At 47.5% G+C, this 26,190-nt stretch overlaps 1 long non-coding RNA gene across 1 annotated transcript; it reads right to left on the bottom strand.

Annotated features, from left to right (window-relative positions):
* Window positions 1-4,897: 4,897 nt before the first annotated feature.
* LOC120849066 lies at window positions 4,898-23,862 on the bottom strand. The gene is made up of 3 exons (XR_005717847.1): window positions 23,831-23,862; window positions 5,460-5,588; window positions 4,898-5,102 (listed from the first exon to the last, which is right to left on the bottom strand). It is a non-coding gene; the product is annotated as an uncharacterized LOC120849066 (long non-coding RNA).
* Window positions 23,863-26,190: the final 2,328 nt, after the last annotated feature.

The raw sequence follows: 26,190 nt of genomic DNA, 5'->3' as shown, positions 1-26,190 counted from the left end.
AATTGTATCTGGCAAACGCTTCCTTCAATTCCTGTGGTTTATGCGAGAAAATGGAAATTCATGTTCCCGTACCAATGCCAATTTTTCTTTTTACGTTTGTAGTTGTGGGCAAAATTATGGAATGCCAGGTCTGAGCATTGCAATATTGAAGCAACTCTTTTCGTGTTATACAATCCATGTTGTTTTCAAGTGAAGAACTGCAATGCTTTTTTTATTCCTGTAAATATGTTGGATGTAGCAGAGGACGTAGCCTATAATATTGTCAATTGTTAGGTTTTTCAAAACTCCACCCAGATATTTTATTTAAAAGGCACAAACGTACACGAATTTGACTGATGAGCTTGCACGTAAAAAAACTAATATTTCTTTTTCGTAGAAACGTGCATCTTTGTTAGTTTGGTGAACGATACGAAAGAATAAGAACGAGACATCAAAGGGGAAAAATGTTTTGTTTTACTTTTTTTTCTGTTTTCAACAACGCGAGGAACCAATATATTATAATTATTTGGGCCACCATTTAACTATACTGCACCTCCATTTCTTCTGCTTTCATATAATTAGCGGGAATGCAACATTGCGTGCACTCTGTGTTACCAAATGCCGCTAATAAGATATTATTGCTGGGTCGAAAATGTTTTGCGTTTAAAACAGTTTATTACAAATAGACCAGCACGCACTCACGCGAGTTCAAAATAAATAAAATCGGAACCCTTTGCTCGAGAGTAGGAAGTCTAAGATCTAAAATGCTTTGTGAAAATTATTATTAATCCGTTATCATTAGTGCCTCCATAGCAGCGAAAAGCTGACGCCGTCCGTCTGCGGGCAAAACATTAGGGAGTTTTAGAATAACGTACGCAATTTTAGCGCACGCAAGCGCTAAAGTTAGCGCTTGTATTAGCGCACGCGGCGCAAGAGAGTTTTAGAATAGCGTTTCTCCGTCGCGACGCAAAAGCCCAAGCATCTCGCGCTTGTGAACCCACCAAGATACAGTCACAATTTTATTTTCGCACACGAAATGCTGTAACTTTAGAAAAAAACAAGTTTTTTAGTTCAAAGTACTATTTTAGATTTGTTTAAACATGAGAATGCGGCGCGAGCGGTTGACCGGTCGTGTCCGCTTGCGTTGCCTCGGCAAGAGAGGTCTCGTGTACTGACCTTCGCACATCGTAACTTCGCCGAGAAATGTTCGCGCGTCACAAGCATCAAGTTGCCGCTGATCGTTGCCAAACCGAGGACAATGTCGTCCCGTATTGAAAATCACAGTCGCGAGGATGCCGCCGACGTCGCACTCACGACGCCGCCAAAGCCGCCAAAGCAGCCGCTGACATAATCCTGGAAGCATCCATTCTTTTTTTTTTTTTTTTAACTCTGCTCGTCTTGGTTTTAGCCAACTTCTCATCACGAATCCTCCTTGGAGAAGCGCAAAGACTCTTTGCGTACGCACGCTATTTTTGAGAAACAGCGCACGCTAAAATTGCGCACGCAAAGCGCAAAACCTGGTTTGCGTTCGGAGCATGCGCAGTGGCGACGACGCTATTCTTTGCGTGCGTAAAGCTTTAGCGTGCGCTATTCTAAAACTTCCTGTTGTGAAGGAAAGCGCCCCGCTTCAGAGAAGAGGAGAGTAGTGAAAGACATAGGCGGAGAGGAAAGCGACCTCACGGGACGGAAGCCAATGAGCGCGCGCCAAGCCGGTAGACGGCGAAAGCAGCGTCAGGCACCGGATGCCGCTGCTAAGCGTGCAAGGCGAGCGAACGAGACAGGGCACCGGAAGTAGCGTCTAGCTGAGCTGGCCGAAACGCGGCACAAGGAGCGGCAAGCTGACGAGGGTTCGCGTGCGACAGAACCGGAAAAATAGTTATAGGAATATCGATTGGTGGATCCTTAAGGGATGCGTTAGCATGGCACTTGGGAAACGCCATACACGTCCCCCTTTGGGAAACGCTAACGCTGACCCCTTCATTTTTACAGCGGAGCTGTTAAGGGCTAGTTTCCCCAAGATCGTGTCCCCCGCAAAGGAATGAAGACACCGAGCTGTGGACACTTATCGCCATCTATGAGGGACGGCGGCAAGCCACGTATCTGGTTGCAGCCGTCACTCATAGATGGCGGCAGCTTTTTCCCCTCTGGCTTGCCGACTTCCGGCCTGCCATTACTTTCCATTGTACAGCTCCGCTGGTCTTCCTCCTTCCCCTAAGTGAAGAGGCTGAAATTTTTCTGTTTTTCTTTCTCTTTTTGCTTTCTTTTTTGCTTCCCCTATTTTCTGTCGCCATTTTTTGGCTTCTTTTTCTACAGGGACGCGTGTGGCGTTTTTCAAGGGTCATGCTAACGCATTTCCTAAGGATCCACCAATGGACCTTTTTTTTAATTTTTATTTTACTTTGTAAAAACACCACGATAACGCCGAGCCTGAGAACTTATAATCAGGGGCTCAGAAGTAGTCGCTTAGTCACAATATAAAACATGAGTGAAAATTTCAAGTTCAATTAAGAGGAACTAATAGGTCACATCTGCTCTATGTCACGTGACTCGGCAGAGTAGTTTGTATCGGGATACAGTAGTGTCAGCGTTCGATCGATGTACAAAACGCCCGGTGTCCACTCTATGGTCAGTCTACATAAAAAAGGGACGCACAAATTAAATAACAAGAATATTTCTCGTTCTTTATGTGTGGTATTTTTCACTCGCAGTATTGTTATAACGATGCCTCCTTTTTGAAGGAAAAAACAACAACGAATGTCTTTTTATTTAAAAAAATGGGTGCAGTACTTCGAATAGCTCCTGATCTGGAGAGTTCTGTCCCCTTTGTCGAAAGCAATACGTATTGAAAATAATACTTCGTGAGGCACCTGGCAGTCGCACACACAAGATTTTTGAAACACAGAACATCTTTGAGGAAAAAGAGGGTGATCCTGAAAAAGGTGTAAGCATGGAGGACAAACATCACCCCGCTATATTTAGTGGGGAATATCACCACCTGACCTGACACCACTTTTTCACGTTACACTGCAACAACTCTAACGTGTTCTAGGTTTATAGGAGACTGGCGGGTGCCAAAGCAGTTTTATTACATCTGGTTAATGGAGAATTTTCTCCAGTGTGGCGCCGTTGATATTTATACGCCTCATCATTCAATGATTTCTTTGTCACGGGCTTTTGTTGAACTAGTTGGTTCATACTTGTTAATGGGGATTGATAAATTTGTTACGTAACTCAGAGTCAAGGGAGTGAACAAGAACACCGCTGACCAGCAACTTGCTTTTTAATAAGGTTTGTCATTTTTCTACAGGGCACGTCAAACACTTAAAGCAAAATTGTGAGTGGAATTGCATGATCACTAACAGTTTTTTTCTATGTTATTTTATGTGCATTCATTGAGACAACATACCCTAATAAAACGCACTTGCTGGTGTTCTCGCACACTTCATTACTTTCGTGTTTCATCAGAAATTCATCTCTCCCAATCAGCGATTAGTTCTTTGCGTGATATATAGAAGAAGGGACGAGCGAACAAGCTTTCAAACTAGACGTTCAGCATTCTGCACTGACCTCGATTAGCGTTAGAAGCGGTTCCGCGAAGGGGACGCAGAGCGTAGGTCCCCGTCCTTCCCAGTGAAGATTGAGGCCGTCAAAGCCGAAGCGCAGCAGCCAGCGCACCGCACTGGACACGAATCTCTGGCGCTTCCTCCGGTGTGGCAGGAGCTTCATGAACATCCTGTTCATCTCCCCGTTTCCTATGGTTAAAATTAACTTCAGCTTCGGGTCGTCTAACTTCAAGCAGTATAGCCGCCTGAGGGCTCCTGCAGGAAAGCACATTTTGAGAAGTCATTACTAATATCTACGCTTTAACTACTATTTTGATATCCAGCTGAACCTCAGCTGGGGATGCATCTGAAGAAACTGACTAGTTGATCTGTATTTTGTATTTGACTTCAAGAGGGTTGATAAAAGAAACTGATCATAATATATAGCACAATATCTGTACAAACAAATGGGGAATAAATTTAAAACTAATTTATTATCGCCTCATCAACGTTTTCCTGGCACAATAAGAACGCCTATCTCTGCTTAAGTTATGCTCACTTAAATCATTGCACAGTTACTTGTCATAGATAAATAAACCTTGGAGAAAAAAACATTTCGTTCTAGATGTTTATTGCATTTACCTCATCATTGCCAAGGGATTGAGCTTAATTGACCACAATAAAAATCAACTTTTGCTTAGTATAACCAAAAAAGTATCTGCAAGGCATGGGTAAATGCTTTTTTATAATGTTAAATGAAATTGAGTGTACTTGAAGAAACAGTACGTAGAGAAGCATTACATTCTGAGGCTTAGGTCTGATTTGTGGTGCAAATCATGCCTCAGTTTTTTTCGCAAAGAAAAAGTTAAAAAAATCGTAATAAAACTTTTACATCGCGACTGTTTGTGATTTTGTAAATTCCGACTGATAGCATAACATTTCTATTAACGAAATTCTCCCGTCAACTGTTCCTCCAATTACGCGGAGAACCAAGTTCTGGCTTTCAATACCTTTACTAAGTTGCACAAAGAATATTTAAAAAAAAAAATCATTCGGAGCTAAACACGTGATCTCAGCTGGGACATTACGTATGTGGTTCACGTGATTGAAATCTTTGCACATACTGTATCTGTAAGCCGAAACATTATTGGTGCCTCAGCTTTCATTTTATCGACTGTAAAGGGCAATAACACCTATCGGGTAAACTTTTTTGGAAAGTAGAGAACTCCACATCCTCTCTAGGAAGCATGAAGTTTCTGTGCCCATCTCCGTAAGCAATAAGCTATCCATATCTGTGTATTCGCACTGTATTTATTTAGGCTAACAATAAAACAAACTCAATGAGTTGTTACCTAAATCCATATAACTTACTTTTGTTGTCCTTGTAGTCAGCTGTCTCAGAAGTTATTTCTCCACTGTCTACTTTAAACGTCAGGTATGAATATATTATATGCGTGCAGACTCTGAAAGGTATGTCTTCGATGCGAAACTGCGTCAGTGCCTCACGCTGGAGACCCCAAGACTGAACTACGCAACCCTTCACGGGGCGCTGAGTTGCTCTTTCCGGTGATTGTCTTCCGGCTATAAAAAGAAAATAGAATCACAATTGATGCCACAATTTTGTTTCATTCTTAACCTGTGGCTTGTCCGTCGTTAAACCACTCTAACCGTTAATTGCAGCCAAGCGAATGTGAAGAGTTCAGCCTGGATGCAAACATTTGAACGTGTTTGACTAGTTTATCACATATGAATAACAAACCGCGTAGTGTCGTTAGCTAATTTATATTATGCTAAGGGTTAAAATACTAACTGATAACAGAACGGAGATTTGAACTGTGATTGAAAAAACACAAGCTATATAAGTGCATGAGTACTGGCTCCACGTTGTGTCTTTTGTGACATGCACGCTTGTAATAAATTGGAAAAAAAATTAGTTACCTGGTTTAGCGGCTTTTTCTTCACCGGTCTTGCACCCAGCACCCTCCTTTGCAGAGGCCAAAAGGCCTCGTTCCAGGATAATTGCAGACGCCAGAAATGCCAGAAAAAGATGTTCATTGCTCATAATGTCTGAAACAAATGCACTAACGTTAGCTTCTTTATACTAGTAAACATATGTCAACTATCAAGCTCAATGTAAGTAAATTCGGTGAGGTATCAAACGTTTTCTTGAATATAAATTTGAACGTCCAGTGCAACCTACGTTGTCTCAGAAGGGTGCGCTGCGTTCAAGATGCAGTGCAACATTAACGTATTGTCGTATTGATGATGGCTATTTTTCTTACAGAGAACCATTGCTGTTACAACCGAGAATTTATAACATAAACTAATTTCATATATTACCTAGGTTTTAACGTTCACGTCAGTTCTTACCCTTAAAACTTGGTACAATTAGTTTAAACAATAATCTACTGCGCACTAATGAAAATTAGAGTTAAAACCACACGCAAATATGCGGACAGACCGCCGGCAACCAATATTATTTCCATTAAGGTCTGCTTCTGCTGTGAACCCATCATTCGCTGATTAATGTTTAGCCTGAGCTTGAAGTGTTTAGAATGCCTACTACTATTTTAAATGATTGTCTCACCTATATGCGCCCTGGAAAGAACGCATTTGAAAACGGGTATGAAATTTTTGCTTCGCGGGCTAGAAATAGTTAGTCGCCCATTCAAGGTGTCATAGAACTCAAGCCATTTCTTTCTGTTGCTATTTTTTTTTTTTCTGCTGAGTGCGAATGACTCTAAATTGAAGTGGCATGCTTTTTGCAGAACCTTAAAAGCGCTTGAATTGAAAATGTGGCAATTTTAGGCAACCATTGACTGACACATGGAGCTTTCTTGCGCCGTGTGTTTGTGAACGGATATAACGTTCCTTGTTGTAACAGCAAGGGTGGGAGTATTTGAAATAACATATTAATTGACTACGCTACCGTTCGCTCATATTAAAAAAAAAACAGATTTAAAAATGAATAAAAACAATTTGACACAAACCGTTTGCCTAACAGGATTGTAAAAAGTTTTTAGTAATTTTTGAAGAGTGCAAAGTTAAAACGTATGTGTGCTATATTTATTTAAGTTGTCTTTTGTGTGTGTGCGTGTGTGTCTGCCTGAGGCCCTACGTTACACGATGGGACCAAGCTGGACCAACGGACAGGGACATCGCCACCTGCTACGATTGGTCAGTGCTGCGTCGCCGACCAATCGCAGCAGGCGGTGCTTTCTTCCGGTGTGCGCGTCGGTGGAGGCAGCTGCGATCCTGCGACACTGATACGAAGAAATTGATTTCAGTGGCATCTTTCTGAGAGAGGCTCATTTAGAGGATTTAATCGTACAATTAGATTCTTTTCGGCCCGGTATAGAATGTTCCCGCCAAGAAAACTACCGGCTTCTACTAAACTAACCAAGATCATGTCTGAAATGGGACCACATAAAGGTCTAAGTTATAGTCACTCACAGCTTAAAGAAACACTAAAATGAAAAAAAAAAAAATCAGTTTATAAAGTGTGTTTAATATTTACTTTGTAAATTTTTCCACGATTTTTTTTTATCAATATTTACGCCGTTAGACACAATTTAGTTGGGGCAGCCTTACTGCAGACCCCGCCCGTTGCTTCCAAAACTAAACACCTTTTCTCAAATCTCATTGGTTGGAGAGATAATTGACGTACGGAATGTTGGTCATAAAATTGCCTCTCAGTGTCGTAATAGTATTTCAATCGACAATTTTTATGTTTGAGAAACAAATAATCTGAGCAGCTGGTCGAGCGCGTCTATTTTAATGAGTGCGTGTCGTTCTGCTTTCCACGAAGCGTTTAGACGAAGATCTCATGAACCGATCTAGTTTGCGGGGGAACCTGCCGCGAGTATACGCCCTTCTGGAAGCACTGCTGGCGCTGTGCGGGTGCTTGGTTTCGTAGCGGGCGGTAGCGTCCAGCTTTAACCATGTTGGTTCGATCTGGCTTACTTTGTTCCTTTGAGCACATTAATGCTGGATCAAGATATTGGTTCCCGTAAAAGCGGCCCCGCTGCTCCGTGAATTGTGCGACCGTTGTGATTGCTACAAGGGTTTTAATAACGAGAAGGTATGTAATTACACAAGTAGGAATTGGCGAACGATTTGGCTGGAAGCCATCGCTCGCATCAAGCTTGTCCAGATTTTTCCCGTCATTTTGCTCCGAAAGGAAAGTAGCTCTACGTTTTGCAGTGCACCTGGTCTGCCAGTGCGAATATTTTTAGGTCGCGTTTTATAGTTGTGTGTCGTGACAATCACCCACCTTGCTCGCGGATGCCAGACGAAAAAATAACGAGTACAGAAAAGCTGGAAGGACTACATATTTATTTTGTTGATTTTTTTTTTTAGTCCTCTCGGTCGCTTTTACCGCACCTCGACAGACGCCGACAGGCGCTTGCATTGGACCGTGGCTCGTGCACGAAGGAATGCTAGAACGCCACTTTTATGGTCGCGTCTTGCAAGCGTTGCAGACGTTCTTAGGCGGGGGGCGGAATAGCAGACGGACGAAGGCGAAAAGGAACGCCGACGCGCAGCGTTTATGTCCGCGTATGTGCATGGCAGACGACGACAGACGGGGGTTTGGAATAGCACACGATGCCGGAGGCGACCGGTCGTCTGCTCGCACGACTAGCAGCCGGTGTCAGACTTCCAGACTAGACGCACCGGATATTGGGAAAATAGAGACAATAGATTTCGGAGCATATTCGATCGAGCAGACAAGCCAATCCAGGAGTAATAGGCGGGGCCACTGATCTGTGGGCGGGGCTTAGAACGGGCCGTGACTTCCACCCAAGTTGCGTCATAGTGTAATACGCCAAAACAACAAGGAAAAAAACGAAGGGGAACAGGACAAAACGCGGCGAAGAGAGTGTTCTCCTTTCGTTTTCGTCCTTGTTGTTTTAGCATATACACACTATGATGCAAAACCAACTAGCACAACTAGCCTTCCTTATCTAAATTGCATCTAACGTGGTAGATATTGCACAACATGTTTTTCTTTGTGCATAAATTATGAAAAAAAAATGTTCAGTATGCTTTCAAAAAAACCTTTTTTAACTTCAGTGTTCCTTTAAGAAACGTGGGTCGTGGTGAGTACCGAGTTTTTTTATCAATGTCCTGTCGCCAATTAAAGTTCTGTATTGGCTATAATAACTCCGAATAACGAATCACAACGCAAGAAGCGTGAACAGAATAAGCGACAACATCCGTTTCTTCAGCGCACAGCGATTATAGTGCCATGGAAATTGTACAAAAATACTTCGCACTCGTTTTTTTTAATGAGAAAAGCATTAACTGTTTCATGGAGCAAGCTGACGTCATCAGTGTGAAGCGCGAAAACAGCAGATAGTTTCCTTCGGTTCCATTGGCTGGCGCGCGTCGACGGGGCTCCCATTGGCCGCTGCGCTCGTCGGTTTCCACGACCGCTCACCCCATGGCGCTGCGTGTCCATCAGCGCGGAGCGTCAAAGGTCACCAGGGGAGCACACGCGCCGACCCGCAACGGAAAGTACGCAGCAGACGAAAAGGGGAGCGGACGAGCGGCTTACATGCTTTCGCATTCACAAGTCATAAGGAATGCCTATACTCCGTTTCATACTTAGTATGCAACGCTGTCAACGCTACTGGCTCGAGCGCGTGGCTTTGTCTATGGTTTCGTTCGCGCGAGGACGCGTGCTAGATGAAGCCAGATGCTCGCGCCAGTAGCTTTGACGGTGTTGTACGCTAAGTGTGAAACAGAGTATAGGTGTACCTCGATCTTTCGGTTTTTCTTAGGTGGTGGATGTTGAGAAGTGGCTAATACCCATGAGTTGAAATTTGATTGTCTAATATTAAATACCCGAATTATCTTGCGAAAGCACCCAGAATTCCAGAACCCGTACGTTTAACACGCCGAGAAAGTGAGGGAAAGCAGACGAGAGCGCGCAGAGTCTTCAGAACGCCAAGCTGTCTATTCGAATGATTAGTGGATAGACAGAAATAAAGAAGGCAGCCTTTGTCTCCACAGTACTCGTCGAACGCGGTCGAATGCGAAAGCCGGACGCCGCCGTTCCGCGTTCTAACGCGTTCGTCGAGTGCAGTGGAGACAAAGGCTGCTAGCCTTAGGTCTACCCCCTAATCGTACCAACCAGAGCGCGGCGTTCTGACTTCTACTCGCGGTCTCGTCTCCTCGTTTCCCCCATATTTGAAGTCGGGATAGTGGTCATCTATTACGTCGCATATCCTAGCGTCTAGTCGGACACCTGAAGAGTGTTTTCGCTCCGTATTAAACTATGTTAATCCTTTCTTATACTCCGTTCACGCTTAAGGTGAGACTAGAAGCTCCGCGTTCAGGGCGAGCTCGCTGACTTCTGCAATGCTTTGGTTGCGCGTCCCTGCGCGTTCACACTGTGGGATTTCCCTTGCTGCTACCCGTCTCGGAGAATGACACAGCACACCGGTTCAACAACACGTAAACATTTAATGACCGCTATCGCCTGCGCCGCGATCCCAACAGCCCCCGCGCATCCGCTGCGACGGCCTTTTATCAGCGGCGGAGCGCCGCTCGCGTGGCCAGTTGCCCTTGGCCCCCTCGTGGCCAAGATGACCACTTATGATTGTCGGAGGGGCAGCCTGGGCCAACCGCTTGGAATCGCCAGGTTGCCCACACATCTCCCCCCTTCCAAAAACGAAAACAGAGGACGTCTTTGATGGTCTTCGGGGGGGCCTTCCTTCTTGGTCAGCAAGGGTCTTCTCAGATGAGCGAGCACGGGTCCGACATCAGTACTTCCGGACAGTACCGATGCAGCCATGGGGGGTGGTCTGATGATGGGAGCTGCGTCGCCGCTGTCTGGCACGAGGAACTAGAAATTAAAAACAACATGAGGCCATGGCGCGGTAGGAAAAAGTAGCCGCGCACACGAAAGATGCCTGTCCCACTGTGCATGCGGGAGCGCGGACCATTTCTCTTCTCCCCCCCCAAAACACCGAAGAGGGCATGAAGATAATACGCTTAGAACTCGTGCTACTCCCGGTCGTCTTCACCGCCGTCTCAAGTTGTACCGCGGTAGAGACGGTGTGGAATCTTCCGAGAGGTGGTCCGGATAGTCGTCATCTGGAACCTGCGACACATCTACCTCCTCGGGTTCATAGAAAGCTTTTAGGTCGGCGACATGAATAGACCCGCACACTTCACCAGATTCACAATGCACCAGCTCATAAGACAGGTTGGAGAGCTTGCTACTAACACGGTAGGGGCCATCCCACCTCTTTGCTAAAGAGGCCGTGAAGCCTCTAGCAGCATCACTCAGCGGATGAGTTCGCCTCAGTACCAGATCTCCTACCTTGAACTGCAGATTTCGCCTCCCCTTGTTGTACTGGTTTGCCTGCTGCAGTCTCGAGACGTCGAGGCTCTCTCGAGCTTCACGCAGGTTCTCCGTGAAACGCTTCCGGAGATCTTCTGCGAACTGCGTGGTTGTGCGCTGCGTGCTTGCAGGATCTGTGCAAAGGAGGCCGTTTCCCAGGGGAAACACCAGCTCTTTTCCAAAGTTAAGTTGGGCCGGAGTAAAACCCGTGGACCGGTTGATTGTTGTGCGGGTAGCGAATGCCATTTCTGCTAATTTCGCGTCCCAGTCTTTGTGTCGCTCAGTATGCGATACAAGCATCTGCTTCAGGTTACGGTTCACTCTTTCCGTGATATTCGCCTGTGGATGGTATGGCGAAGTCCGTTTGTGCCGTATGCCTAGCGCCTTACACGCATCCACGAACACCTTGCTAACAAAATAAGAAGCGTTGTCTGTAATAAGCGTTGCGGCAAAGCCAAAGCGCGCGAACGTCTCGAGAAGACAGCCCCAGATTTTCTTAGAGTCTAGTTTGCGCAAAGGAAACATTTCGACCCATTTTGTGAAATGGTCGGTCACTACTAGCAAATACTGATTGCCGCGTGGACTACGGGGAAAGGGACCGACAACGTCGCAGGCAACACACTCCCAGGGGTACTTGCTTTCGACCGACTGCATTAAACCTGGTGGTTGGCCACCTCGGGGTTTTGCCTTCTGACAAACCGGGCAGCTACGAGCGTACCTCATCACATCCTGCCTCATACCTGGCCACGTTGCAATTTGGGACAACTTTGCGTAAGTTTTGCTCCCACTGCTGTGGCCTGCCAAGGCGGGATCATGCATATATCTTATAAATGACTTACGCAGTTTACGTGGTATTACAGACCGGAATGGCGGGCCGCTGGACCCATCGTCCGCCTGGGGGATGTATCGCAGCAGGATGCCGTCGCTGCTGAGCAGGTATGAGTCCAAGTCTCTGGGATTCCCAGCGTCGGCTGAGTTTTCTTCTGCCAGCTGGTACATCACCTTCTGACAAAGTCCATCGGACAGCTGGGCCGCTCGGAGCTCCTCTCTGCTCACCAGGGTACCCCACCGCGACTCTGGTGTGATGGGCGCCGCATTGGCCAGTGCCACCAAGTCGGGATCCACCTGCATTTCCTGCCCGAGAAGTGGAGCACGGGACAACGCATCTGCAACGTGGTTAGCCACTCCACGCTTGTACTCGATTGTGTATTTGTAGCGCTGGAGCGAAAGGGCCCATCGAGCGAGTCGTCCTGCAGGGTTTTGAAGCCCTTTGAGCCACGAGAGAGCCATGTGGTCAGTTTGAATGCTAAATGAAGCGCCGTCAAGGTACATGTCAAACTTCTTAAGCGCAAAAATAATTGCCAGGCACTCTTTTTCGGTCGTTGAGTAGTTTCGCTCCGCTCCGGTTAACGTATGACTGGCGAAAGCTACGGGACGAAGAACGCTGTCATGTTCCTGCAGAAGGACTGCTCCTAATCCGTAATCGCTTGCGTCGGTCTGCAAGACGAACGGACGATTCAAGTCGGGCAGGTTTAAACACGCGTTTTCAGTCACAGCCCTTGAAAGACACGCGAATGCGGTTTGCTGCTCTTGCCCCCAGCACCATTTCATTTTTTTGCGGAGCAATCGGTTCAGGGGTTCAGTTATCTCAGCGCATTGCGGAATAAAATCTCTATAAAACGCAATCATCCCGAGATATCTCTGTAGGCTTTTGACGTCATAAGGGGGTGGGTACTCCGTTATTGCGCGCAGCTTATCTTCATTCGGCCGCAGCGTTCCGTTATCCACAACAAATCCGAGAAGGTTGATTACAGGCGATGCCAACTGGACTTTATCTGGATGAATCGTAAGGCCGGCTTGACGCATTCGTTCGAGTATGGTCTGAAGGTGCACGAGATGCTCCTCGAATGTTCGTGAAAAGACCACTACGTCATCCATGTATGCCATCGCAAACTCGTACTTCGCGTCACCGAGGACAACGTCCATTAGGCGTTGAAAGCTGGCGGGAGAGTTGGACAAACCAAAGGGAAGGCGAGTGAATTCGAACAACCTATGGCAAATGAATGCGGTCTTCTTTACATCAGCCGGATGAACTTCGATTTGAAGAAATCCGCGGCTGCAATCGAGGGTTGTGAAAACAGTCGCGTTTCCAAGGGCATACATTACTGAGGAAATACTAGGAAACGGGTAACTGTCTCTGACTGACACTTCATTTAGGCGCCTGTAATCAACACAAAGCCTTGCTGTGCCGTCCTTCTTTGGAGCAAGGACTACCGGGGAAGCCCACGGGCTTTTTGACTGACGTACTGCGCCTGTGTCGATCATTTCCAATAGCGCCGCATCAAGAAGTTCGCGCTTGTGAGCACTTATGGGTCTCGGATTGCACCTCCGGGGAGGTGCATCCTTGGTTTCGATGCGGTGCTGTAGGAGATCGGTTTTCCCAGGTCTTTCCGTGAACATCGGCGAGAAGGGTTCCAGCAGTTGCTGGAGCTGCTTCTGTTTGTCTTCACCGGAACACTTTTGCACGGCTTTGAGCACGCTGTCTGGAAGTAAAGGCATCTGCCCGGCAAAGTTTAACGGGAACGCTTGGCCGCGAATACAATCCTGCCGTCTGGTAAACGGCGTTAATTTCGTTTCGCCACCCAACCAATATCCAGCCTGGGCAAAGTCGAGCAAAACCCGCTCCGCTGCAATAAAATCTCTACCAAGGATCATGGGCACCGGCAGTTCTGGGAGGTATACGAACCGTTGTCTTCGTTTTCTACCATGAAAGGAAATTCGTAACCTGACTGCGCCGGCAGCAGGCAGTACGGACCCCGATGCTACTTGCAATTTCACGTTTGCTGACCGAAGATGTATCTTTCTCTTGTTACATTCCGCAAATACTGCATCCCCAATAAGCGATATGTTTGCTCCAGTATCTAAAAGAGCGGCTACTGGCATACCTAGTACATTCACGGTCATACGAGGTTCAAGAGACTTGGGTGTAGATTCGATTCTACTCACAGCTGGGATGAGCAATGTCGGTTCTTCGTTTAGTGAGGTTGTTCCTACCCCCGTCGGCTGGTGCGAGTCCATTATCGGCCGGCCATCCAGAGCGACCATCCTTGGTGTTGAGAACTTCAAAGCGGCTCTGACGCTGGGGATCGTGCCGGCCTTTGGCTGAAAGGGAATCGCATTAGGGTCCAACTCAAATGCAGTTGCTTCGGGTAGCGTAGGACCGGGAACAGTGGAAGCTGTACGCCCGGGGATCAGTGCAAAGGCAGACGCGCCGGGAGTCTCATGACCGAGAATTTTGTGAGCTGGCCGCCCGGGTGTCACTGCAACAGCAGGCACACCGGGAGTCTCAAGACCGCGAACGGTGTGAGCTGGGCGCCCGGGTGTCGGTGTGAAAGCCGACACGCCGGGAGTCTCACGGCGAAGAGTGTTATGAGCTAGCCGCCCGGATGTCTGTGCAAAAGGAGACACGCCGGGAGTCTCAAGACCGCGAACGGTGTGAGCTGGGCGCCCGGGTGTCGGTGTGAAAGCCGACACGCCGGGAGTCTCATGACGGAGAATGTTGTGAGCTGGCCGCCCGGGTGTCACTGCAACAGCAGGCACGCCGGGAGTCTCAAGACCGCGAACGGTGTGAGCTGGGCGCCCGGGTGTCGGTGTGAAAGCCGACACGCCGGGAGTCTCACGGCGAGAAGTGTTATGAGCTAGCCGCCCGGGTGTCTGTGCAAAAGTAGACACGCCGGGAGTCTCAAGACCGCGAACGGTGTGAGCTGGGCGCCCGGGTGTCGGTGTGAAAGCCGACACGCCGGGAGTCTCATGACGGAGAGTGTTGTGAGCTGGCCGCCCGGGTGTCACTGCAACAGCAGGCACGCCGGGAGTCTCAAGACCGCGAACGGTGTGAGCTGGGCGCCCGGGTGTCGGTGTGAAAGCCGACACGCCGGGAGTCTCACGACGAAGAGTGGAAGTGTTATGAGCTGGCCGCCCGGTTGTCGATGCGAGAGCAGACACGCCGGGAGTCTCAAGACCGCGAACGGTGTGAGCTGGGCGCCCGGGTGTCGGTGTGAAAGCCGACACGCCGGGAGTCTCATGACTGAGAGTGTTGTGAGCTGGCCGCCCGGGTGTCACTGCAACAGCAGGCACGCCGGGAGTCTCAAGACCGCGAACGGTGTGAGCTGGGCGCCCGGGTGTCGGTGTGAAAGCCGACACGCCGGGAGTCTCATGACGGAGAGTGTTGTGAGCTGGCCGCCCGGGTGTCACTGCAACAGCAGGCACGCCGGGAGTCTCAAGACCGCGAACGGTGTGAGCTGGGCGCCCGGGTGTCGGTGTGAAAGCCGACACGCCGGGAGTCTCACGACGAAGAGTGGAAGTGTTATGAGCTGGCCGCCCGGTTGTCGATGCGAGAGCAGACACGCCGGGAGTCTCAAGACCGCGAACGGTGTGAGCTGGGCGCCCGGGTGTCGGTGTGAAAGCCGACACGCCGGGAGTCTCATGACGGAGAGTGTTGTGAGCTGGCCGCCCGGGTGTCACTGCAACAGCAGGCACGCCGGGAGTCTCAAGACCGCGAACGGTGTGAGCTGGGCGCCCGGGTGTCGGTGTGAAAGCCGACACGCCGGGAGTCTCACGACGAAGAGTGAAAGTGTTATGAGCTGGCCGCCCGGTTGTCGATGCGAGAGCAGACACGCCGGGAGTCTCAAGACCGCGAACGGTGTGAGCTGGGCGCCCGGTTGTCGACGCGAACGCGGACACGCCGGGAGTCTCATGACGGAAAGTGTTGTGAGCTGGCCGCCCGGTTGTCGATGCACGAGCAGACACGCCGGGAGTCTCAACACCGCGAACGGTGTGAGCTGGGCGCCCGGGTGTCCATGGAAAATCGAACACGCCGGGAGTCTCACAACGAGGAGTGTTATGAGGAAGAAAAAGTGATGGAGGGCCACCGAGGGTCGATAGAAAAGCGTCAGTCCCCGGAGCCCGTGTGAGCCTCCGGGAGGCCCGGAGGCGGCTGCGGCGACTCGATCTCGTGGATTGTGTTTTTGACGCGGCCGGCGGAGAGTAGAAATTTCTTACCACCGCCGGCCGTAGCCGTTTCCCTGTGTCTGAGGCGGCCGCTGCCGTTCGCTGCAGTCCCGGTGTATGTGTCCTGGCTGGTCGCATCGAAAACAACGGGGCGTGACCCGCCCGTCGGCTTCGTGCGGTGTCCCGCTCTCTTTTGCCTCTCCCGAGCTCCGCGTTACCGGTCCAGAGGACAAGAACTCATCTTGACCAATGGAGGGGCTGTAGCGTTGTGATTGCGTGCCTTCGTAACCGCTGCACCTCCGTGATTCGTATGCACGAGGATCTAGGGTTCGTGATTCGTATGCACCAGGATCTGGGGTTCGGGGGACGGGCGCCTGATTGGAATCGTCTTGTTCTCTCTCGACTCTATGTGCATGTGCGTTTCCAGACCACGCAAATGATGGTTCCAGAGTCATGTTCTGCGGTGGAGGGGGTCGGTATCTTAGTTCCGCGAGGATGTCGGCCTGGATGGTGATTGCCTCCCGTGCCATCTCGTCTAAATTCGTAAAGGTACGTCCCCTGAGATGGGGATGGAAACGCGGGTGGCTTTGGCGGATGGCGCGTTGTACTTTCTCCGCGTCCGGTGCCGCGGCGTCGGCGATATCGTACAGGCCCTGGAGAGCCCTTACAAACTCAATAAGTGACTCTTCCGGGTGCTGTGTGCGCGCGCGCAGCTCGTCCTTTATCCGCACGCTGTAATCCGGAGGCAGGAACTCCATCCTAAATCGTGCCTCAAAATCTGACATACTTGTGAATTTAGTTTGTCTTTGCCTCCACAGTGCTGCACTGTCTGTCAGTGCAACCGGCAAAAGGCGGGTGAGGATGGATTCGTCGTCAATTCCCGACGCAGCTTGGTAGTCCCGCAGTTCTGAGACGAACATCGCAACTGACTTTCTATCTGCGTACCCCGAAAAAACCGGAACGCTAAGCGAGAGCCTTAGGAAGTCCCTGGGGGGCGTACTTTCAGCAGGAGTGGGTCTTGAGCGCATCATCTGCTCTCGTTGTATGTTAAGAAGCATGGTCATGGCCACTCTTAGTTCTGCCAGACCACCCTCTAATGATGCGTCTACCGGGACTGAGACTGCAGGCTTAGCGTCTGGTTTTATGTCACTGGCGGCGTTATCCGCGAGTGCACCGAGCGTCAAAAGGTCGTCCTCACTCACGTTTCTGTCGGCGTCCTCTGTAGACGGCATCATCTTGTAGTGGAGACTTGCGCAGTTCGATGAACGTGGGCTTCCGAAGAAACGCCCCCTCAACTTTGGGCAAACTCAGGAACGCAAAATTGACTATGTAAAACGTAAGAACGAACCCAGTTTGCTGCCATCCTCCCAGACGAGCAGCATATCACGTCTGGGCGCCAGTGTGGGATTTCCCTTGCTGCTACCCGTCTCGGAGAATGACACAGCACACCGGTTCAACAACACGTAAACATTTAATGACCGCTATCGCCTGCGCCGCGATCCCAACAGCCCCCGCGCATCCGCTGCGACGGCCTTTTATCAGCGGCGGAGCGCCGCTCGCGTGGCCAGTTGCCCTTGGCCCCCTCGTGGCCAAGATGACCACTTATGATTGTCGGAGGGGCAGCCTGGGCCAACCGCTTGGAATCGCCAGGTTGCCCACAACACTTGGGTGATTCCACGTCAGTTCATGCAATGATGATCCGGGTCATAATTTAGATATTTTTGTTAAAAATATATATGAAAGCCATGTTCTTGGGAGGAACATTCAGCTAGATATGAACGCTGTAACAATTTTTTTCGCTGAGATATAAAATAGAGAAGCTTGAGGCGTGGAAATTGAGAAGATTTCACAATACTACTTTGCACAGTCGTCATTTCCTTATCGAACCTTGCACGGCACCATAACTTTTTTAATATGTTTTACAAAAGTTATACAACACATACACAAACAATTAAAAATATCCATAAAATATTGCTATGCAAACAAAAATATCAAACATGGCACAAAAACGCGTTTTAGAGACATATTCACAATTTTTTTGCAAATAAACCATCTTTCATAATGCTTCACAAAACATATCAAAATGCGCGTATTTAAATATTCTTTACGAATATATAAAGATAATATGCCCACCCTTAAACATATTTTTGTTATCAACGCAGAAATGCGGCTGATTTCTCAAAATGTGGCAAGTTTGGGCGTCGATATTTAAAAAACTCCATCTTTTATTTTCTTTAAACTCCCCTTGGCACTTTGCAATCACTTGAACTAACCTGTGATGGCAAAAGATTGAGTAACATATGACCTCCAAGCGGGAAAAGCTACGACAAACCTTCACTCGGAGCGAGCCGACGTCTTCGTCATAGCGGCTTTGCCGCACAGCACCAAACGTTTTGAGCGTTAGTTATGGCATGTATTTTATATTATTAAAATTATTTTTTATAAGCGGTGAGTATTAGTGACGTGAAAAGGAACCTTGAGCTGGAATACCATTAATTAGCTTACAATTCACAGGAATGAAACGGCCCCACTCTGCAAATTCGCTACCTATGCATCATACATAAGCTTAAAACTCTCAGTTGCGAGAATGGCCATGTATACATCTGGCCTCTCGGCATATGATGACTTTCACAGATGAGTTGCCTGGATTCCTTTGACAGGTTTTACGGTGGTCCACTTTGCTTGCTTCACCGCACGAAACTCTCGAACTCGAAGACAGTTGTGAGCACTGCGCAGAGTGGTTTGACGCGTTTTGCGAAGTGCTGAAGGCATGTAGTTCCCACCAGGAACGCAAGCGATTGTACCTGCTTCTGCCACCAATCATCCTGAAGAAAAAAATATTGCGTCTGGTGTCGGAAGCGACTGCCTACATGATTGATCAAACATGAAAACTGAAGCGCAAAGGTGGTGTTTGGGCAACCCCTGATCCCTACATGGGGAAAAAGGCGAATGCCGAAGACGTGAGGGTTGCAATTGAGTACTACACACGCGACGACCTCGCATGCTCTGTTCAAAGCCCCAACAAAAAGGACGTCGTCAAAGCCATGATCAACGACATGTTCAAAGTCGTAAAACGGTTTATGACCCGCTCTATTAAAGGGGCACTGACACATCAAAATCATATTTTTTTTATTATCCGAAACGATTGAAAACGATGCCGGGACATTACCCTCAAAATTTGAAATTTGGGAATTCAGTATTTGTGAAGTAAAAAAACAATTTCCAAATGCCGAATTCGAAGTTCCCGCGCGATCGGCGCCGGTGCCTTGACGTCAAAAATCGCGGAGACCTGAGAGTCGACTTTCTTTCACCACTCCCTGCTGTTGCCATGGCGACCCAAAGCGAGGAGGAAAGGAGTGAGCGGCGGCGTTACGGCGGACCGGTTTTGAGCGGTGTCGCCTGTTTTCCGTTGGAGGATACAAATCCAGGAGACGGCACCACAACGAACTCCCGATTTTTGGTATTTCAAAAAGAAGGGCCGTAGTGCGTTCGCAATTGCGTTAAAAAACATGTTTTACGATTGCCGTTATTAAATGTTATAGAGATGTCGCCTACAAAGCTTCTAAATTTCCTGATTTTTGACGTCACCGATCAAAAGAAGCGAGGAGGCGAGAGGCGGGAAAATCAAACGGCAAAAATAAAAAGGCGCGCGCGCGCGCGGGAAAATTTTTTTTTCGCGATGCGGTTTTTTTTTTTTGCTTGTCTATGACTGCAACTTGCATCGTTTTAGACAATAAAAATAAATACGACCTTTGGGGTGTCAGTGCCCCTTTAAGGAAGCTTACCAGCTGTTTAGGAAGGACCATCCCCATCCCGAACTAGGCATCTCCAAATTTTATTCCCTACGACCAAAATGGGTAAAAAAAAAAGTCCCGAGCACGAGGTGTGCGCATGCATATATTGCGTCAATTTTCAGTTGCTTTTAACGGCAATAACAAATGCCCCAAAGAAGACATTTACTGAAGACGACCTCAAGCGCATCTACCTCTGCTGCGCTCCACAGAACGATTGCTTTCTGCGCCGTTGCGAAAAGTGCCCAAAAACGCAGAGCATCTCGCTGCAGTCGCTTCATCTTGACGAAGATGAAGAGATCTGTTTCGCGTTATGGGACGCTGGCGAACTCGTCAGAAAGGTTATGGACACTTCTGTCTTCCTGGGACAATAGGAGAGCGAAAAGTATATGAGGCATTCTTATATCCTTGACCTTGAACGAAGCCTGATACATGACACAAGAACCGCCTTACCACCCAAGGCAGTGATGTTCCACTTCGATTTAGCGGGAAAATGGACAGTACTCTTTCCAACCGAAGTGCAGAGTTTTCATTGAAAAAAAAGCTCAAGTGTCTCTCTCCACAAGTGTGGTTACGTCCACGCAAGGCAGGCAAAGCTTTGCCGTTGTCACCGATGGTACACGACACATGACACAGCTCACGCTCTTCTAGCCGCATAGGCCATAAAAGAGTATGTTAATGTTCATTTCCCAGTCTTTTCTGAAATAACTTTTGTATCAGACGGAGCGGCGGCGCATTTCAAGAATCGCTTCCAATTCCACGAATTGTCTCGGAAGCCGCACTCTTCGGCAAGATGGATCTTTTCAGCCACTGGACACGGAGAAAGCGCTTTTGATGAAGTAGGTGGAAGAAGCAACGCTCACCAAGTTGAGATCTTCGCTCAACTCAACGATTGCCACCGCTAAAGACTTTGTGGAAGTGCTACGTAAAAAAGCAACAAATGTCTTCATGTTCCACCTGTCTGTGGAACGGGTTCGAGAGTTTCGTGCATTAAAGCAAGCAGAGTCGACCACCATAAAACCTGTGAGAGGAATCCAGGCTTCTCATCTGTGGAAGTCATCATATGCCGAGAGGCCGGATGTATGCATGGCAACTCGCATAACTGAGAGTTTTTAGCTTATCTATGCATAGTTAGCGAATTCGCACAGTGGGGCCGTTTCGTTCCTGTGAATTGTAAGCTAATTAATGGTATTCCAGCTCAAAGTCCATTTTCGCGTCACTAATACTCAACCCTTATAAAAAAAAGAATTTTAATAATATAAAATACATGCCATAACTAACGCTCAAAACGTTTGGTGCTGTGCGACAAAGCCGCCTTGACGAAGACGTCGGCTCGCTCCGAGTGAAGGTTTGTCGTAGCTTTTCCCGCTTGGAGGTCATATGTTACTCAATCTTTTGCCATCACAGGTTAGTTCAAGTCACTGTTAAGTGCCACGGGGAGTTAAAAAAAATAAAAGATGGAGTTTTTTTAAATATCGACGCCCAATCTTGCCACATTTTGAGAAATCAGCCGCATTTCCGCGTTAATAACAAGAAGACAATTAAGGGTGGGCATATAATTTTTACATATCCGTAAAGAATATTTAAATACACGTATTTTGATATGTTTTGTAAAGTATCATGAAAAATGGTTTATTTGCAAAAAAAATTGTGAATATGTCTCTAAAACGCGTTTTTATGCCATGTTTGATATTTTTGTTTGCATAGGAATATTTTATTGATATTTTTAATTTTTTGTGTATGTGTGTATAACCTTTGTAAAACCTATTAAAAAATTATGGTGCCGTGAAAGGTTCGATAAGGAAATGACGACTGTGCAAAGTAGCATTGTGAAATCTTCTCAATTTCCACGCCTCAAGCTTCTCTATTTTATATCTCAGACAAAAAAAAATTGTTACGGCGTTCATATCTAGCTGAATGTTCCTCCCAAAAACATGGCTTTCATATATATTTTTAACAAAAATATCTAAATTATGACCCGGACCATCATTGCATGAACTGACGTGGAATCACCCACTTGAGTTAGCAAGGGCAGAAAGCTCGCGTTCACGGCGGAGCTTCCAGTCCCAGCGTGAACGGAGTATAGCAGCCCAACTTTCGGAATCTAAAAATGACATCATCTGATGACGAAAATAATCCACCTGTAATGGAGAGGTCCCGGGTTCGATACCCGGACCAGGCGGATTTTTTCGGTCGCGCACCAGTCACCTAGCTGTGTTTGGAGATTTGTGTTTGTCCTTTGTCCCTCTTGTTCCCCTTCTCCAGGGATTATTTTCGTCATTGCTGTCCAGCTCGCTTGCACCTTTGCATTTAATTGCATTATAATCATCATCTGATATCTGTGACGTAAGATCACCTCTACGAAACTACATTGTGGCGATGCAACTTCAAGTCGCCCTAACTGGACTGGTTGTTAAAATTGGAATAAAAGAAACGTTCGCAGCCGTATAAAACAAGAAGAAGGTTTTACTGAACGATTTCATTAAAATATATTATTGACTTTCGCCAAGCGGTATGGAAGCGCTTTTGTTTCCTCGACACTGTAATTCATCGTGTTACTTTTTTTTTTTTTTGTGATATAGCACCATTGTAATATATTCTCATGAAGGGGGGGGGGGGGGGGGGGGGGTTGTAGTGCAAACTCGTATATTGGCCTACTTTTTGTATGTATCCTTGTCGCATTTTTTTATTTTTTATTTTGACTTTCTTGGTCCTTCAGGCAGCAATAATGATTGAGAATATTATTACAGATCAAGAAGCACCTTATTCAAAACCTCTTAGGGCCTGATTAAAATAGCGCAAGTTTGACACGGACAAAAAGAAGGCACACGTAGAACAGGACGGTTGCACCAACGTCGCTTACCTTAACCCAAAGCGGCTCTTTCTTAAGTCGGCTTAGCGTGCTAAACCGAGCTCGGATAAGCACGGGTTTAAATTCCGGTTGCACCAACGTAAACCCGGCTTTACAGACGCGCCCCTAGCTAAACGCTGGATTTGCGTAGGAAATGTAGGGACAAACAGAGCGAACTAGGGAACGCTCAGAGGGACGAATACGATTGGCGGAGAGGAATCACCTGATGTAAACAAAAAAACTGCAGTAGTAGTCGTCGTCGGCGTCTGCTTTTCGCTGTATTTCTTCGATGAGTAACAAATTAAAGGTCTCCAAATCCAATCATTTTTTCGCTTAACTTTCAATAACAGAAGTCAAAGCTTTAAATGAACAAGAATGCTCTTTACATCTGTGATTGTGTGTTTAATATCGGTTGATAACAGGATATTTTGACAGTGGCAGTAGTTTTCGTGCTCACATTTTGAGGTGAAGGAGCCATCGGGGGCCCCAAATCTCACCGAACGCGAGAAGGACACTCTACTCGCTACATCGCTGAAGACAAAACATCATCGAGAATAAGTAGGCAGGTAAGATGACTACTAAAATCAAGTCATGCCTGAGACCGATGCAGTTTAAAACAGTGACGAACTCGCCACGGCAGCTGCGAAAATGCCCGGAAATCGTCGAATAGAAGTCGTCGAGAGGTCAGGTCACGAGGCCTTGCATCGACGGTACTCGTTGCTATCAGCAAGGTGACAGAACTGCATTGTACCGTCGTTGAACATCCGCTGCAGCTTCAGATGGACTTCAGTTTCACACTGTCGAGTTAAGAAAAAAAAAAAAAAAAACTCCCACTAGTACATCACATCGTGCCGATAAGAACGGTCGTCTCTTCGCATCACCTGCCCCTGCCTGCCCCGATACAGCAATGAACGAATCTAACATAGCAGTCGTTACGATTTGTCGTCGCCACGAATGAAAGATATAAATCAAAATATTCCTAAAAAATTGCGATCACCAAAAAAGTTACTGTTATGGAACGATACAGTTTTCTGAAGCCAAGATTCTACTCGCGAGATTAGGAAAATTCACTGAAGATTGTTTCAAAACTCAGAAAACGAAAGAAATTGAAGTTTCGCTGTTTTATTACTTAAAAGCGCCGCAATCTAATGCAAACGGCAGAGGTGTCGACAATCAGCTGATCGGCGAGATCATGTGCTGCCACTATTCAACGCGCTGATCGGATTGAAGGATACGCGCTGCAAGTGTAAATAAACAAGGTGGTAATAAACAATACGTTACAGTTATGCGAAAATTAGTAAATCCATACGAATAAGCTCGTTGACAGAAGAACCACCGGGAAGACAGACCTGAGCCCGACAGCTCCGTACGTATCTCGGTTAGGGCTAACACGCCCTGAGAGTGGAGAGCCAACTTGAAAACAGGGGTCGATAAACACTTCACGCGACAATATTTTGCACCCTTGTCACAATCGAAGGTCATTCTGTCGAGACTTTCACGCTGATGTAGCCTAAAACACTTTGCACAACCAATTTCTTCCAGAGAAGAGTTTCTATTCTATTTTCTATTTCTATTTGTGCGCAATTTTAACCATGTTCAATCATTACCAACTCGCCCAGCTAACCACTTTACTACAATTTTGTCCACCGCGTCGACCGCGACAAACCAGCCGCCATGTTTTTAATCCAGGATTAAGAAACAACCAACGTTACTAAAAGACTCAGTTGGGAAACTCGCCGTCGAAACCTGGGCCGCTGGCGTCCACTGAGACCGAGCTAAACGCGACAACAGCGCCACTCTTTATCGTTTGTCTGTACTGTGGTCACCTTGAGCTTTTTGAAAGCCTGTTTTTGCGTAAAAACAAACGGAAAAGGCTCTTTTTGTATGAAATTTATTGGAGTTTATTGCAAAAAGAGAGGCGCGTTATGTTTTTAAAGTCTTTAGTTTGCAGGGTTTTGTGGCACAATTATATTGTTTTTATACAACCATGCCTCAGCGGTCCTTTCAGGTAGCGCGTCCTGACCTAGGTGCATTTTAACTTGGGTAGTTCGACGCGGCGCGTCCGCCGGAGAAACGGGGGTGGCACCCATGTAACCTCTCCCGCTGTATCTGTTCTGAAAGCCGAAATAGCAGTAACGTGGAGTTCCTCGAGTGGCCGCTGCGGGAGAAATGGTGGCGTTGTGTTCGTCATTAGCTCGGTGCTCGGAGACACATTGGGGCCATTTTTTCGAAGCTATGGGAGTTTCCCAACTGAGTGTTTTAGTAACGTTGGAAACAACCAAAAGCAAAGCGCCCAATGTTGAGCGCTCAAGTTAAGCGTAGTTTAGTGCTAGGTTTAGCGATAAGCGATTTTGGTGCAACCTTGTGCAACCGAACGAAACCGAAACTAAGCTTAGGTTCCCGGCTAAGCTCCGCTTTGCGCTAAGCGGCGTTGGTGCAACCGGCCCTTAGTATCACAACAAGATGTCTATTCTTAGAGCAGCTAGCTTCAAGAAGTAATCCCTACCAAAACGAAAACGTGCGGTTCATTATTGGCGTGAACACAAGCGACCGGTGGTTGTGTTCATATACATACAAAAACTAGAAGCGGGGAGATTGCCCGTTTTTTGTCATCCCAACAACAAGATACATGATGCTAAGCTAGGCTAGGCTATGAAATTTGGTGGAGCCGGAGTGCCTTAATTTGGACGCCTCAATTGGAGGTTGTTAGGTAGATAAAATCAGCGGCTGTTTTAACAAAATGGTATCGGATATTTTAGAGCGCAGCTCTTAGGCGCCCGTTTCCGGCTTGAGCGGCGTCGCCGTCGCCGTCGCCGTTGGCGTCGCCGTCGGCGTCGCCGTCGGCGTAACCGCGCGGTGCATTATGGGTAAATTTCTCCGCTAAATCTAGTGAAAAATTTCCCCGCTAAATCTAGCGGAAAAAATTTCCCCGCTAAATCTAGCGGAAAAAATTTCCCCGCTAAATCTAACGGAAAAATTTCCCCGCTAAATCTAGCGGAAAAAATTTCCCGGCTATATCTAGCGGAAAAATTTCCCCGCTAAATCTAGCGGAAAAACTTTCCCCGCTAAATCTAGCGGAAAAAATTTCCCCGCTAAATCTAGCGGAAAAAATTTCCCCGCTAAATCTAGCGGAAAATATTTCCCCACTAAATCTAGCGGAAAAAATTTCCCCGCCAAATCTAGCGGAAAAAATTTCCCCGCTAAATCTAGCGGAAAAAATTTCCCCGCTAAATCTAACAGAAAACTTTTCCCGCCAAATCTAGCGGAAAAAAGTTCCCCGCTAAATCTAGCGGAAAAAATTTTCCCGCTAAATCTAACAGAAAACTTTCCCCGCTAAATCTAGCGGAAAAAATTTCCCCGCTAAATCTAGCGGAAAAAATTTGCCCGCTAAATCTAGCGGAAAACTTTCACCGCTAAATCTAGTGGAAAAAATTCCCCGCTAAATCTAGCGGAAAAATTTTGGTCACGTGACCCGGGGGGTCACGTGACCTGGGGAGTCACGTGACACCCCGAGGTCATCTCTGAGGGGGCACGTGTTTGCCCCCACGTGACCCCACCAAGGTCACGTGCCCTCGGGGGGGGGTCACGTGACCCCCCCCCCGAGAACACGTGGCCCTCAGTACCCTCCCCTCCTCCTCCTCAAGAGCTGCGCTCCAATTCGGCGTTACA

Source organism: Ixodes scapularis, unplaced genomic scaffold, assembly GCF_016920785.2.
Source record: "Ixodes scapularis isolate PalLabHiFi unplaced genomic scaffold, ASM1692078v2 PGA_scaffold5__190_contigs__length_132052651, whole genome shotgun sequence".
NCBI lineage: Eukaryota > Metazoa > Arthropoda > Arachnida > Ixodida > Ixodidae > Ixodes > Ixodes scapularis.
This window is presented reverse-complemented; position numbering and strand designations above follow the sequence as displayed.